The 6,328-nt window shown below is 36.7% G+C and overlaps 1 pseudogene; it reads right to left on the bottom strand.

The window, feature by feature from the left end:
- Positions 1 to 3,077: 3,077 nt before the first annotated feature.
- On the bottom strand, positions 3,078 to 5,972 carry LOC109174815 (annotated as a pseudogene).
- Positions 5,973 to 6,328: the final 356 nt, after the last annotated feature.

The following is a 6,328-nucleotide window of genomic DNA, read 5'->3' on the forward strand; positions in this document are numbered from 1 at the left end:
ATTGGTAATGGACTCCTGGAGGGAAAGCGGTGTATTATTAGAGAAGAAGATTGCTGATTTCTGCAGATTCATTTTTTGACCAGAACTGGTACAGAAGCGTCTAGGCAACCCTTCATTTCTGAAGCTTGCACAAGCGTGGCTTCGCCGAACAGCACCATATCATTGGCGAAAAAGAGATGGGATATGAGAGGGCCATCCCGAGTTGTCATTATGCCTTTCCAGTGACCTGCATTTACAGAAACGTTAATAGCATAACTAAGTTTTTCTAGACATAGTGCAAAGAGAAGTGGTGAGATGGGATCTCCCTGTCGGATTCCTCTAGCAGGGTGGAACCAATTAGAATGTATTCCATCGCAATTGATGGCTAATCTCGGTGTTGTCACACATGTCATGATGTTCCTCCACCACTAAGGATTGAAACAAATATCCTGAAGTGTTTCGTCTATGAATCCCCAAGCTAGCCTATCGTAGGCTTTCTCGAGGTCAACTTTGAGCATCATCCATCCCCTAGGACCTTTCTTGTTGTTCATTGAATTGAGAAGTTCTTGGTACACGATGATGTTGTCGGTGATTTGTCTTTCCGGTACAAAACTGGTCTGATGGGGTCCAATAAGTTTTTTGGATGCTGCTTTCAGTCTCCTTACCATTGTCTTGGTGAGAAGCTTATACGAGACGTTGCATAGTCCTATAGGTCGAAGATGTTTTACAGATTCGGGACACGAGACCTTGGGTAAGAACTTAATTTGGTTATATACATAAACACAATCTCAAATTAAAAGAATGAAACTAAATATTCATAATTGTAACTTCTTTTATAACGTTAGTAGTTAGGAATCTATTTTGTAATGACTAAAGGACAAGGATTAAAACGAAAATATTTACATAATTGGTGGATTAAAAATACATTTTCTTGTTTTTTAGAAAGTGCTATTATTAACTGAATTGAATTCCCAGTTGATGATATGAGTGAAAAATGAATAGTTAATTGACTAATGAATATAGTATACCCAAAAACAAAAACAAAAAACAAAAACAAAAACAACAACAACAAAAAACAAAATACAAAACAAAACAAAACAAAACAAAAAAGAAAAAAAAAATCAAATGGGATAGAGAGTGCATATTAATCTTCCATCTTCCTATCAAACTTGTATATATACATTCTTAGTGGTACTTAGTTAAGGTGTAAACGAATAGAGGAATCTATTGTTGTGCAATATCTTCATTATTAAACTTTGTATATAAACAACTTATCTTAACAGTAATCTTTGACATAGTACCACATAAAATGGCATCAAAGAATAAAAAACATATATAGTAATTTTCTCCCACTTAATCGGTTGATGAGTCACTGTGATTTACCACTCTACTATTTTGTCGGATTGGGATAGGGGTGAGAGGATTTTGCATTTTATTGGCAAAGAATAAAAACATATACAGCAAACTTTTTGATAAATCTTTGGTGAACACTTTCAAAGGACAATAGGCATTTTAAAAAGAAAATTTACTAGCTAGTTCAAGTTCATTCTCTTGTATTGATACTAGACTAGTATAGACAAGTAGAGGTAGTTACAACTGTCCTTGACGGCTTGACCATGTCCAGTCCTATGACCGGGCCCTAATTGACTGAGGTTGAGTTCTGAGCTCAGCCTTGATGGCCGTGGCCGAGCCCCCTGGGCTCAACCTTAGTAACCGAGGCGGGACACGGGGCCGGGCCTTGATGGCCTCTTAGCCGAGCCCTGAGCTCGGCCTAGGTGATCAATTAGGCCTAGGTGATCAAGAATATTTAATTGATCGACTAATGAATATAGTATACAAAACTGATGAAGCATAACACATCCAATGAGCTAGCCAAGTGACTTCTCATTTCTCTGTTGCTTGCTGCTGTTATAAGCCTTGAGGCATTAGGGGCTTATTAGTCTTTTTACCCTAAGAGTTAGTTATAACTTTTTTTTTTTAATGGGATATATAGTGTGTACATATATAGAACCTTCCATCTTCCTATCCCATAGGAATACTTTTGTGCTTCTAAAGACCTGCTAATTTCCAACATCTATATATGTGAATAGGATATTAATCTAATATGGTGCGTTCATTCTATGCCTTAAAATTCAGAATATCTTGCAACACTTTGAGTTTAATTAAGAAATATCATCTCATTTAGTGATTTATAGAACAGCTTGAGCAATCTTCTTCGTGATTTTTTTTCCACTAACAACTTAGGTTATGAAGGGATTCACAGCATTCTATTGTTGGGTAAGATTTTTATTAGGTTGTGTTTGGTTCGCACATAGGAATCGGAATCGAAATGGTTATCAAATACTTGGTAATGATAATGGGTTTTGGTGAAAGTATTTAACATGTTTGGTAGTACGGTGGAATGGTAATGGTTACTAATAATAGTGCTTGAGAATGAATAAGGGAATGAAACCCTTATTTTATTTGGGTATGAGTTTTTCAATTGAAGGGGTATTCGAAACTCATAGTAGTGTTCTAAAAACCTATCAACCAAACAATAACAATCACTTTCATACTCATTCTTATGGGCAAAACCCACCAACCAAACACACCCTTAAACTTTGTAGTTAAACAAGTTATCGTAACAATAATCATCTCTGACATAGTACCACATAAAGTGGCATTAAAGAATTAATAATAATAATAATAATAATAATAAAAACACATATGCTGCAAACTTGTGGATAAATCTTATGCTGAACATTTTCAAAGGACATTAGAGGTCACCAATATAGTCTACAAATCATATATATCTTACACCAATTTTTTTTATATAATTGTACTAACTAGTTTAAGTTCTTTTCTTGTATTAATATTAGACAACATCAAGAAAGTTGTATTATATATGATAAAAATTAAAACTAGTACAACTTAAAACAAATAATAAAACAAAGAACAATAATAAAAGAAGATAGAAGTAACATGGGTTGAGCCATGTATATGGCATCCCAAATTACATGACAGATATTATTGAAGACTCTTAAATTGTACGGAGTATGTAAGACAATATAATTAAAGTAAACACAATTCACAATTGGAACTATCACCTTATTAATTAATTAAAAACTAATACAACTTACATGACCATTAACACATACTACAATTTCGGACCATTATGAAAAATTGTAATGCTTACCATCTATCAACTTGGAAGTGTAAATGGTTGGGATGTGAGATATTTTTTCTCTAAAGTTTCCATCAATTTGTCAGCTAATTCAGAGAAATGAGATATCCTAAGATTAAACAAATATTCAATACCTAGTGGCACCTGCTCAAACAATTCGCATTTAAACAAGGCAAACACTTCAAGATGACGCAATGAACCTTCCTCCATTGTTATCCATTTCAGTGCCTCAAAACTAGAGATAACCAGAAACTTGAGCTTTGAGAACTTTTCGGCCTTGAAGCACAATCCTTCCCCTTCATAAGATTTCATAAGAACAAGATTTGTTAATATGGGCAGATCTTGGAGGAGCGGCAGCGGATCTTCAGAAAGTCTACTCCATATCAAGGATAGACTGGTCAAGCCTAAAAGTGAGGATAAACATTGAGGTGCCCTCTCAAGACGGCCTATCAATTTTAATTGACGAAGACGGAGAGGAAGATCAAGTGTAATATCAAGGATCTCATCTTCTGAGGCCAAACAAAGATCTAAAGAGCAAAGATTTGTCAACTTTTTCAAGGACGAACATAATTCTATGCCATCTTCTTGTCTCAACATAGTAACTCCTAGTCTTCTTAGTTGTGTTAGCTTTCCTATCTCAGACACTACTTTGCCCCTAGTAGTATCTTTTGCTTGTATATGACACAACTTTTGTAAAAACAATAATTCCCCAACCTTAAATAGAGCTTTAAAGCTTGGTATTTCACCACCACTCCAAAGATTAAATCTCACATGAGAATTCGAGTAACAGTGGAGATGTCGGAGTTTACATAGTTTTGAGAGCTCAGCCGGTAACTCATTCACACGAGTGTACCTCAGATCAAGTGTCTCTAAGTTTTGAAGACGTCCTATAGACTTAGGAACGCTTCTCAACTTTGTACCCCTCAAACTCAAATACTTCAATTGAAACAAGTTAAAAACTTGTTCTGGGATTTCCTCTAGTTGAGCACCTCTTAAATCCAAGACCTTTAGAGGATTATAACTGCAAGTGAATAACTTTGATAACAAAAGTGACACATTCAAACTTGAAAGGGATTCGATGATCAATAAGGAACGAAGATTCTTTTTTGATGTAGTGCTCTTCAAAATTTGTTCATCAAATCTATGGATTACTAGGCGTCGAAACTGGTTGGGTGATTCTATGTTTCGCCTATTAGCAATGGTTGCAAAGTTTTGCTCCACTAACTTAGAAAGAACAATTTCTCGTAAAATGTCGTGCACTCGGAAGCCCTTAATCTTTTCAACTATAGTTTTCCTTCCAATTTGGATTAAGTTTCGATGAAGTAATTCATTAAGATAGGCTTCAGCGACTTCTTCTTTTACTTGTTGGTTGTTCTCTCTAACAAATCCTTCTGCAATCCATAGTTGAATCACTTGCGTTTTTGGGATGATGATACCCTCGGGGAAGATGCACATGTACAAAAAACAATACTTTAGATAATACGGTAAATCATAGTAACTTAGAGAAAGTAAATTCTTCATGTTCTTTGTCATATCATTGCCTTCTACTAATTGGATGTTGAGACTTTGCTGGAATCTTTCCCATTCTTCAATGTCCTCATTCTTTGTGGCCAACACCCCCGCAATAACCACAATCGCTAGGGGTAAACCATGACATCTCTTTAAGATGTTTCTGGTGATATTAACCAAGTGTTGCGGACATGGATCGCATAAGAATGTCTTTCTGCAAAACAAAGTCCAAGAATCTTCAGGAGACAAATTGTTTAAAGAGTATACAACACCGCGGGTATCATGACATGCCTGAGCACCTATTTTGTTATTTCGCGTGGTGATAACTACACGGCTACCAAAAGCCTGTTTGGGAAGAACACATCTGATTTCCATCCAAGCATTAACGTCCCATATGTCGTCGAAAATAATGATGTACCTTCGACTCGAAAGAATCTCCTTGACAAATTCTTTCAATCGAGTAGAGCCCATGGCTTCAAAGTCTTGAGGGAGACCTTGCTTAGTTTGCTCCACAAGTTGTTTAATTGCATCTTTCAACAACTCCTTAATCTCAAAAGTTTCAGAAACTGTAACCCACACACGATACTGGAAGTGATTTTTCACTTCCGCATCATCATATGTCTGTTTAACCAAAGTAGTCTTTCCCAAACCCCCATGCCCACTACAGAATGGACCTTCAACTCCTCATCATTAGCAAGTAAGAGATTAACAAGAAATTGCTTGGGATTTTCAATACCTACCAGATCTGAATCTTCTACCAAACGAGCATCCCCTCTACTATCATACATCCTTTTGTTGTGGCCGTGACGAACCGTGCCTGGAAAGGTTGTTGGCAAGCTTGGCTGATATTGCGAGTTCTCGTTGACTTTGGCCTTGATCCTGCGAAGTGCAAGAGCAAGCCTGCGCCGAGCTCTCAAGTTCTTGAGGGAAGTGTATATGTTGTTGATCTTAGTGTAGATCCCTCCACCACCGGTCCGGCCACCTCCAAATCGGAACAGGAATTCGTCAAGAACATCTTCAGTGTCATAAGCCAGCTCCCGGACTATCCTCACCCAGGCTTGAACTTGAGGATCAATTTCTTCCATCTCATCGGCGACTCTCAAGGCAGCCGTTAGGCGATCCAAAGCATTTCTGATGTCTTCTGCGTCTTCTCTGAGCCCTCCCAGCAGTGAGTACTCATCACGGATCAAGGTTGAAAGTTGTCCCAGTAGAAACATTACTGGAGCATGCGCCATAAGTACGGCAAGGAATAAAGTTCAGATTTTACTTTCACCGGCGATATGATGAATGGAAAGCTACTCGTCCTTGGCAATGTTTTTTTTATGAAGCTCAGTTCAGACTTCAATTCAGAACAAACCTTATACAATTGTTTAGGTGCCGACGCAATAATATATTAATATGGAGTTGTTATAACATGAATCGGGTCCATCCTGCTAGGTGGACCTTAATCATAAACGACGTATAAATTGTGTATTGAAATTATGAACTTCTAGTATATAAATTGTGTTTTTAAGTCAAAACACACTGTAGAAGGAAATTTTTGAATACAATACAAAGTTATCAAATCCTAATCTGTTAATATTATGTGACTGGAGTATTGGAAAGGAACTTGTGAATATAAAACAAAGTAATCAACTACATATATGTTAACATTATGGGTTAATAATATACAAACTG

The sequence above is a fragment of the Ipomoea nil genome, unplaced genomic scaffold (genome assembly GCF_001879475.1).
Source record: "Ipomoea nil cultivar Tokyo-kokei standard unplaced genomic scaffold, Asagao_1.1 scaffold0666, whole genome shotgun sequence".
NCBI classification, from domain to species: Eukaryota; Viridiplantae; Streptophyta; class Magnoliopsida; order Solanales; family Convolvulaceae; genus Ipomoea; species Ipomoea nil.